Source organism: Lathyrus oleraceus, chromosome 1 (genome assembly GCF_024323335.1).
Source record: "Lathyrus oleraceus cultivar Zhongwan6 chromosome 1, CAAS_Psat_ZW6_1.0, whole genome shotgun sequence".
NCBI lineage: Eukaryota > Viridiplantae > Streptophyta > Magnoliopsida > Fabales > Fabaceae > Lathyrus > Lathyrus oleraceus.
The window spans coordinates 126,062,436-126,068,814 of NC_066579.1; positions in this window are offsets into that span (position 1 = coordinate 126,062,436).

The following is a 6,379-nucleotide window of genomic DNA, read 5'->3' on the forward strand; positions in this document are numbered from 1 at the left end:
TAATCATATATATATATATATATATATATATATATATATTCATAGATTACATTATTACATTATTGTACTTTGTGATTCATTATTTCTCTTATCCTCTGCTATGGTGGTATCTTTCCCCCTGCGCAGTTTCAGTGTGTCTGTCCTCTTTCAATTGTAGAGTGCCAGCCCCTTAAGTAGAAAGAATTTAACCTTTCTCGTTCCCCACTGAGTTACTCCCTCGTGGATGATTATTATTTCAGCTTCCTCCCAATTAATCATCTAGATGGAACCACTCCCCCTGAGTTATTTCTTCATTGGGTTGAGTCTTTGATCAACCTTTTCTTTCTAGATCATTCCTAGATAGATGTTTTTGGTCTCCTGACAGTCTGTTACCCAGTAACTGGTAATAGTCTTCTCAATTTGTGGATATTTTACTTTTTCCCAATACCCGGTAAAAGTAACCTATTTCCTTTTTTCTCCCCAGCGGATTCGTTTTCACGCTTCCCCAGGAAGTCTATCCTTGATATGTTCATCCTAACTAATGATAGATACTTTATTCCCCTGCTTTGAGTCTATCCTTGATATGTTCATCTTAACCGATGAAGGATATTCTAGTTTTGGTATTCTACCCAATAAAAAGGTAGTTGTAATCCCTATTTTCCCCATAGGGTTAATCCTTGATATGTTCATCCTAACCGATGATGGATTTCCTCCTCTTTTCGGTCTTCTGCCTAATAACGAGTACTTATAAATCCTGCTTCCCCTTTTGCGGAGTCTATCCTTGATATGTTCATCCTAACCGGTGACGGATATCCTCTTTTTTTGTTTTCTATCTAGTAACTGATATATATAATTCCTATTTTCTCCCCTCAGAGTCTATCCTTGATATGTTCATCCTAACCGGTGACGAATATTCTCTCTTTCGATATTCTATCCAGTAACTGGTAGATGTAATTCCTACTTTTTCCGACAGTCTATCCTTGATATGTTCATCTTAACTAATGACGGATATTCTTCCCTTTGAGTCTGTCTTTGAAATGTTCATTTTAATCAGTGACAAATATTCTCTCTCTTTGGTCTTCTGCCCAGTAACCGGTAGTTGTAAATCCTATTTTGGCTTTTCCCCGATAGTTTATTCTTCCCAGTAACTGGTAATGAATACACCTTCAGTTTTCCCTCAACGATTCATCCTTGATATGTTTACCCTAACCGGTAACGAATGTCCTCTCTGTCAGGTTTTGTTATATCCTTACCCAGTAGTCGGTAGTGGATAATATACTTCTGTTACTTCTATGTTGAAGTTCATTTTCTCCCCAGTCGAGCTTGAGTGCGTATTTCATTAGTGAAATCGCCATCCCCTGTTTGTATCGAGTATTTCAGTTTTGTCCTGATTTACCCGTTTCCCCTGTAGATTTTTTCTTTTATCCCCGGCTGAGTCTTTCCATTGGTTTATTTTCATGGAAACCCTCGTGTCCCCCAGCAATTTTAAGTCGTAGCCTGGCCTACGCACAACCTTTTTATCCCCTAGAGTCTCTGTCTTTCCAGTGAGTGTTCCTTATAGAACGCATTATGCTCCTGCAGACTTTCAGTCTCTCCGGATTCTTTTCCTTTGTGGCAACATTTTCCCACAAAGATTATTTTTAACATCCATATCATATGCATCATGAGGTATATTAGGGACCAAAACTTGTTCCTATTGTTGTTATTTAAGTCCATTCTACTGATTCGATACCAAGATTTTAACCTGTATCTCCTCAGTTAGAACGTCCTTAAATAGGGGCAGCTGTAAGACCCCAATTTGACCCTAAGATCCCTCATGCTATCCCATCATATGCATTAGCATTGGGATCATAACTTGGCATCCTCCTCACCCCTCATTCATTGGGTTTGCATTGGGAGAGATCACCAAGCACATTTGATTGTATCATACTTTATTTTTCTTTGTTTACTAACCAAAATACCAAAATATGTCATTGTATAATTTAACTCTTCTGTAGGTAGTGTGTATGCTCACCTATGATCTATCAAGCTCATATATAGGGTTTGATACCCTCAATGCAAGGAGCTCCATCAAGAAATGGTTCACATTGGCTCTATACATCATATATAGATCCCCATGTTCCTTATTTATTATTTTGATCAAGAAATCATCAAGAGTTTGGAGTTTGTTTGCCTTGGAAGCCCTGATTCATCTAGGTATCTTGTGTGACTTCTTCAACAATTTTCTTCAACATTTGATAAAATATTTATCCATGAGTCCCAAAAGTCAAGAGAATTCCAAGCTAACAAGTTGTTTCATGGTGGTTGACTAGAGAAAGTCAACTAGTCAAAACTGGGGTTCCCTAGACCCTATCTCCTACAATGTTTGTCATATTAAAATGATTCCAAGGGAAAAGTTACTCTAAGTTACATTACAAACAACTTTCATGTTTATGTAAAGAGCTCATTTTGCTTGTAAAGTCATTTTTTATGGTAAACGATTATAGGTCATTTTGTCTGAACACTAGTTTGGAGGTCAACTTCTCAAGACCATAACTTATTCAATTTGTGTTATATGAAAGCCATTCAAATTTCATGATCAACTTCAATATGTCTACTTCAACTTTTATGTTTTGAGTAAGTGCAAATTCAACTTGCAAATGCATGTTCCAAGAGGAAACATTATAGGTCATTTTAGGCCAATACCATTGAATACATGATTTTCCTCAACTTCTAAAATGCATAACTCCTTCATACCAAATCAAAATGGGATAAAATTTGTGACCAAATTTAAGAGGTTTGAAAAAGCCACAACTTTGATGAAGGAACTTTTCTCATTTGAAGTCCATAGAAAAAGTTATTCAAGGTGGAAGAAGTGAACATTTGACTTGGGACTTAGAAATTTTTTAAATATGTTTTATTTCCAAAACTTTCAACTCAAAATTCATCACGATCCAAGATTCAAATGAAAAGGTGTTCAACATGAAAGTTGTTCCCCTTGATCTCACCTTTCCAAAACATCCAAGATCATCTCATTTGGATCAAAATTGAAGGACTTACACATGGGTGTAAGTTGAAGCACCATTTGGATAATTTCAAGTTCCATTTTCCACACACACTTGCACGAGCTTCCAACATGATTTCAGCATGATGAACATTGGATTATGGATCAGAATACATCATCTCATGGGCCTAATGCACGGCCATGCATCCATGCAATATTGAATTTCAAATTTTTCCAAAATTGAAAGTGTGTGAAAATCAATCTCATGGCCTATAAATAAGACCCTCATTGCTCAGAATTGAGGACCTCATGTCCAAGCTTTGAATCTACAACCACAAACCCTCACCATTGAAGGATAAACTTGAGGATTTTCTTTGAAATTCGAGTTTCAATTCTCCATTTATTTTAAGATTTAAAATCCAAGAGTCCATCCCTTTCCTTGATCTATTTCTCTTCCATCAAGCTTCTGAAGCAAGGCCAGGCATAATTGGAAGCAAGATCGTGTCAATCTGAAGTTCCATTGAAGGTGAATTTTCAGATTTTTCATCTCTTCGATTCTCCCTCAATTATCCATTATTCTTTTTGATTTTTGGTTGTCTGAAGTCTTACCAATATAGGCAAGAAGATTGAGTTGCTTTGAGGTCAAATCGAAGCAACTCAGTTCATGATCCTCAAAATTCAAATCCCTGTATCTTTTTATATACTTGGGATTGAACAAAATTGAGGCCAGATTCGTGCTCATGAGCATTTTTCCTTCAAATAATGTACTTATTTTCCATTTTTCTTTGAGTTGAGCTTGGACCAGTCTGGTGGTCCTGACCGGAGAAGATGACCAGAGCTAGGGCTCTGGTGGTGTGATGGCTTGTCTAGAACCCTTTGATCTGATCCACAACTTCTAATCTCATCCATCCAAAGTAATTACAACGTGTGTGGGACAGTTGACTCATGTACACATGGAACGTGCATTTTCATCCATCTGATCTGCCACCTCAATTAATGAGGGAGATCAGATGGCTCACGTTTTTTTTGAATTTCTGAATTTTCCATTTAATTGCTTATTTTTCATTAATTCATATTAATTTCATTATTGATCAATAAAATATGGGACTTTCACCAAACAAATTCAAATACTTTTATCTTTCATTTTCTGAATTAAAATTATTTTTTGGATCAATATTGATATTTTTCATGATTTAATTGTTTTTGTGCATTTTTTATTTGTTTAAAAATACTTCTGACTTTTCAAAAATAATGAATTTTTATCCCCAAGGTCCTTTGAGCTTGCTTGACCTATGATAAATCTCTTGGCCATTTATTTGGTGTTTTGAAGAGGTTTTAGGTTTTTGATCAAACATAATTTAATTTAATGCATTTTAATTTGACTTTTAATTGTTTAATTGTGTAGAAATTATGTTGAGCCATTTTTATTGACTTGTGAAGTTTGACTATGTGTTTGGGCCTTGGTCAAGGTTGATTTGACTTTTGTTGGATTAAAATCATTGGATTTAGGGGATTGATGAAAAGTACATTTCATCTCCCAAAATGAATGAATGATTTTAATTTGATAAAATTCCTCCCATGACCAATTTGGGTTTGTCTCATTTCCCCTACCTCTTCATCTTCAATCCCATTCTATCCCATCCCTTTCATTGACCAATGACATCTCAATATCCTAAGGCTAATTGGTTCATCAATAACTTTGTGTTAGATGATCCAATACAAGTATGGATGAGATTAGGTCCATCCTTGGATCATTTTCTTTTGTTGAGTGTGGTATGTTTTAGGAGTATGGTTCATTGTACCATATCTCTAACATACGTTAACACCAAAATTTATATTGCCCGACCTCAGATAGTTGTGACTTCTACATAAGTCCAATTACGATTGCTTAACATAGCGCTAAATTCTGACCCAAAAATATCGCATTCTAGTAAGCGAGATTGTAAGTCTCTCCCCTTTCATGGTATTGTATGGAAACTTGGCCTTTTTTAATTCCTTTGGAAGATGTCTTGGTTCAAGGATCCATGCTTGTGAATAGAGGGTTGAGTAGTCTCCAAAGAATGACTTAAACAATTGAAAAGCAAAACTTCACTAACATCTAATCAACAAACCTTTGACTAACTTATATTATAATTGCTTTAAATTTCAAGTCATTTACTTTATGCAATTTAAATTCAAGCCACTTACCATTTTCCATTTTACATATCATTTAACTTGTTTATTTTAATGTCATTTTCACTTTGCTCACTTGAGCCATATATTGTGATTATATATACTTGTTTGTGTACCTTGTTTGTGTCTGGTGTCTTAGGTCCTTAAAATACTTAATAACAAAAAAAAACCCTAAAAAATGTTTGTGTAGACTGTTGGATTTGATCTGAGCTTTGGACTTAGAATTAGGCAACATTCTCTATGCAAAAGGATTTGGCCAATGCCAACATTTCTGAAACCAAGTTCTTGCGATTTGAATTCTCATCTAACGCAAGTGTTAAGATCCACGTGAGTTTATCTGCTACATGGTCTTGATGCAAATGTTACTTTGAACCTGTGTCTAATTCCTTATTCTGAGTCATTCAAGGAGTATGTCATCTGATACATGGGGGGAAGATTATGAAGAGGACTACTGAAGTTGCTAGCTTGGATGTGACTATCTTTATTTGATGCCTTGATCTTCATCTTGCTTGTTCATTGGTATTTGCTTGATTCTAAAGTCCAAAGGAAAAGTGGGTTTCTATATGACATTCTTGTCTATTGGATTGCATCCCATTGGTCAGATCTTTTTAACTCTTAACTTTTAATTTTTTGCTTAGGATTAGTCTCTTCATCTCCTTCCATTTCTTAAATTTCAAATCTCTTCCCCTTTTCAAAATCTTATTTGCTTGTGATTTCTAACTTAGACTCTTTTGCAAATTAGAAACTTTGGCCTTATACAATTGCAATTTCAAACTCTTTTTCTGAAGTAAAACTTGTAAATGAATTTAACCATATTGACTTAAAATTTTAAAAAACAAAAAGAACTAACACTCATTCAAAATTGTGGGCTTTTTGTGCCTATTTTAAATTTAAATTTTTGTTAAAAGTAATCCACTCATTTTGAAATTGATACCACGAACTACGAGGTTTTGATTCCTCATTTTATGTTAGTACGTAGGCACAAGTCCGAAGGTGTTTCCAAACACAAAAAATATAATTAATGAATTCTTTTCTCATCCCCACACTCTATTTATTGAAAACATCATTTTATACTAAAAATACATACACACATAAAAAAGGGCTCCCTAAGATTACCTAGTGTAAGACCCCAATTTTGGCCCTAAGATCCCTCATGGCATCATAACATTGCATTTGCCAAGCCTCAAGGATCATGAGCATCTTGGCTTCTTCCCTTTGGGTGGGACCCCTTGTGAGTGGTTTGAG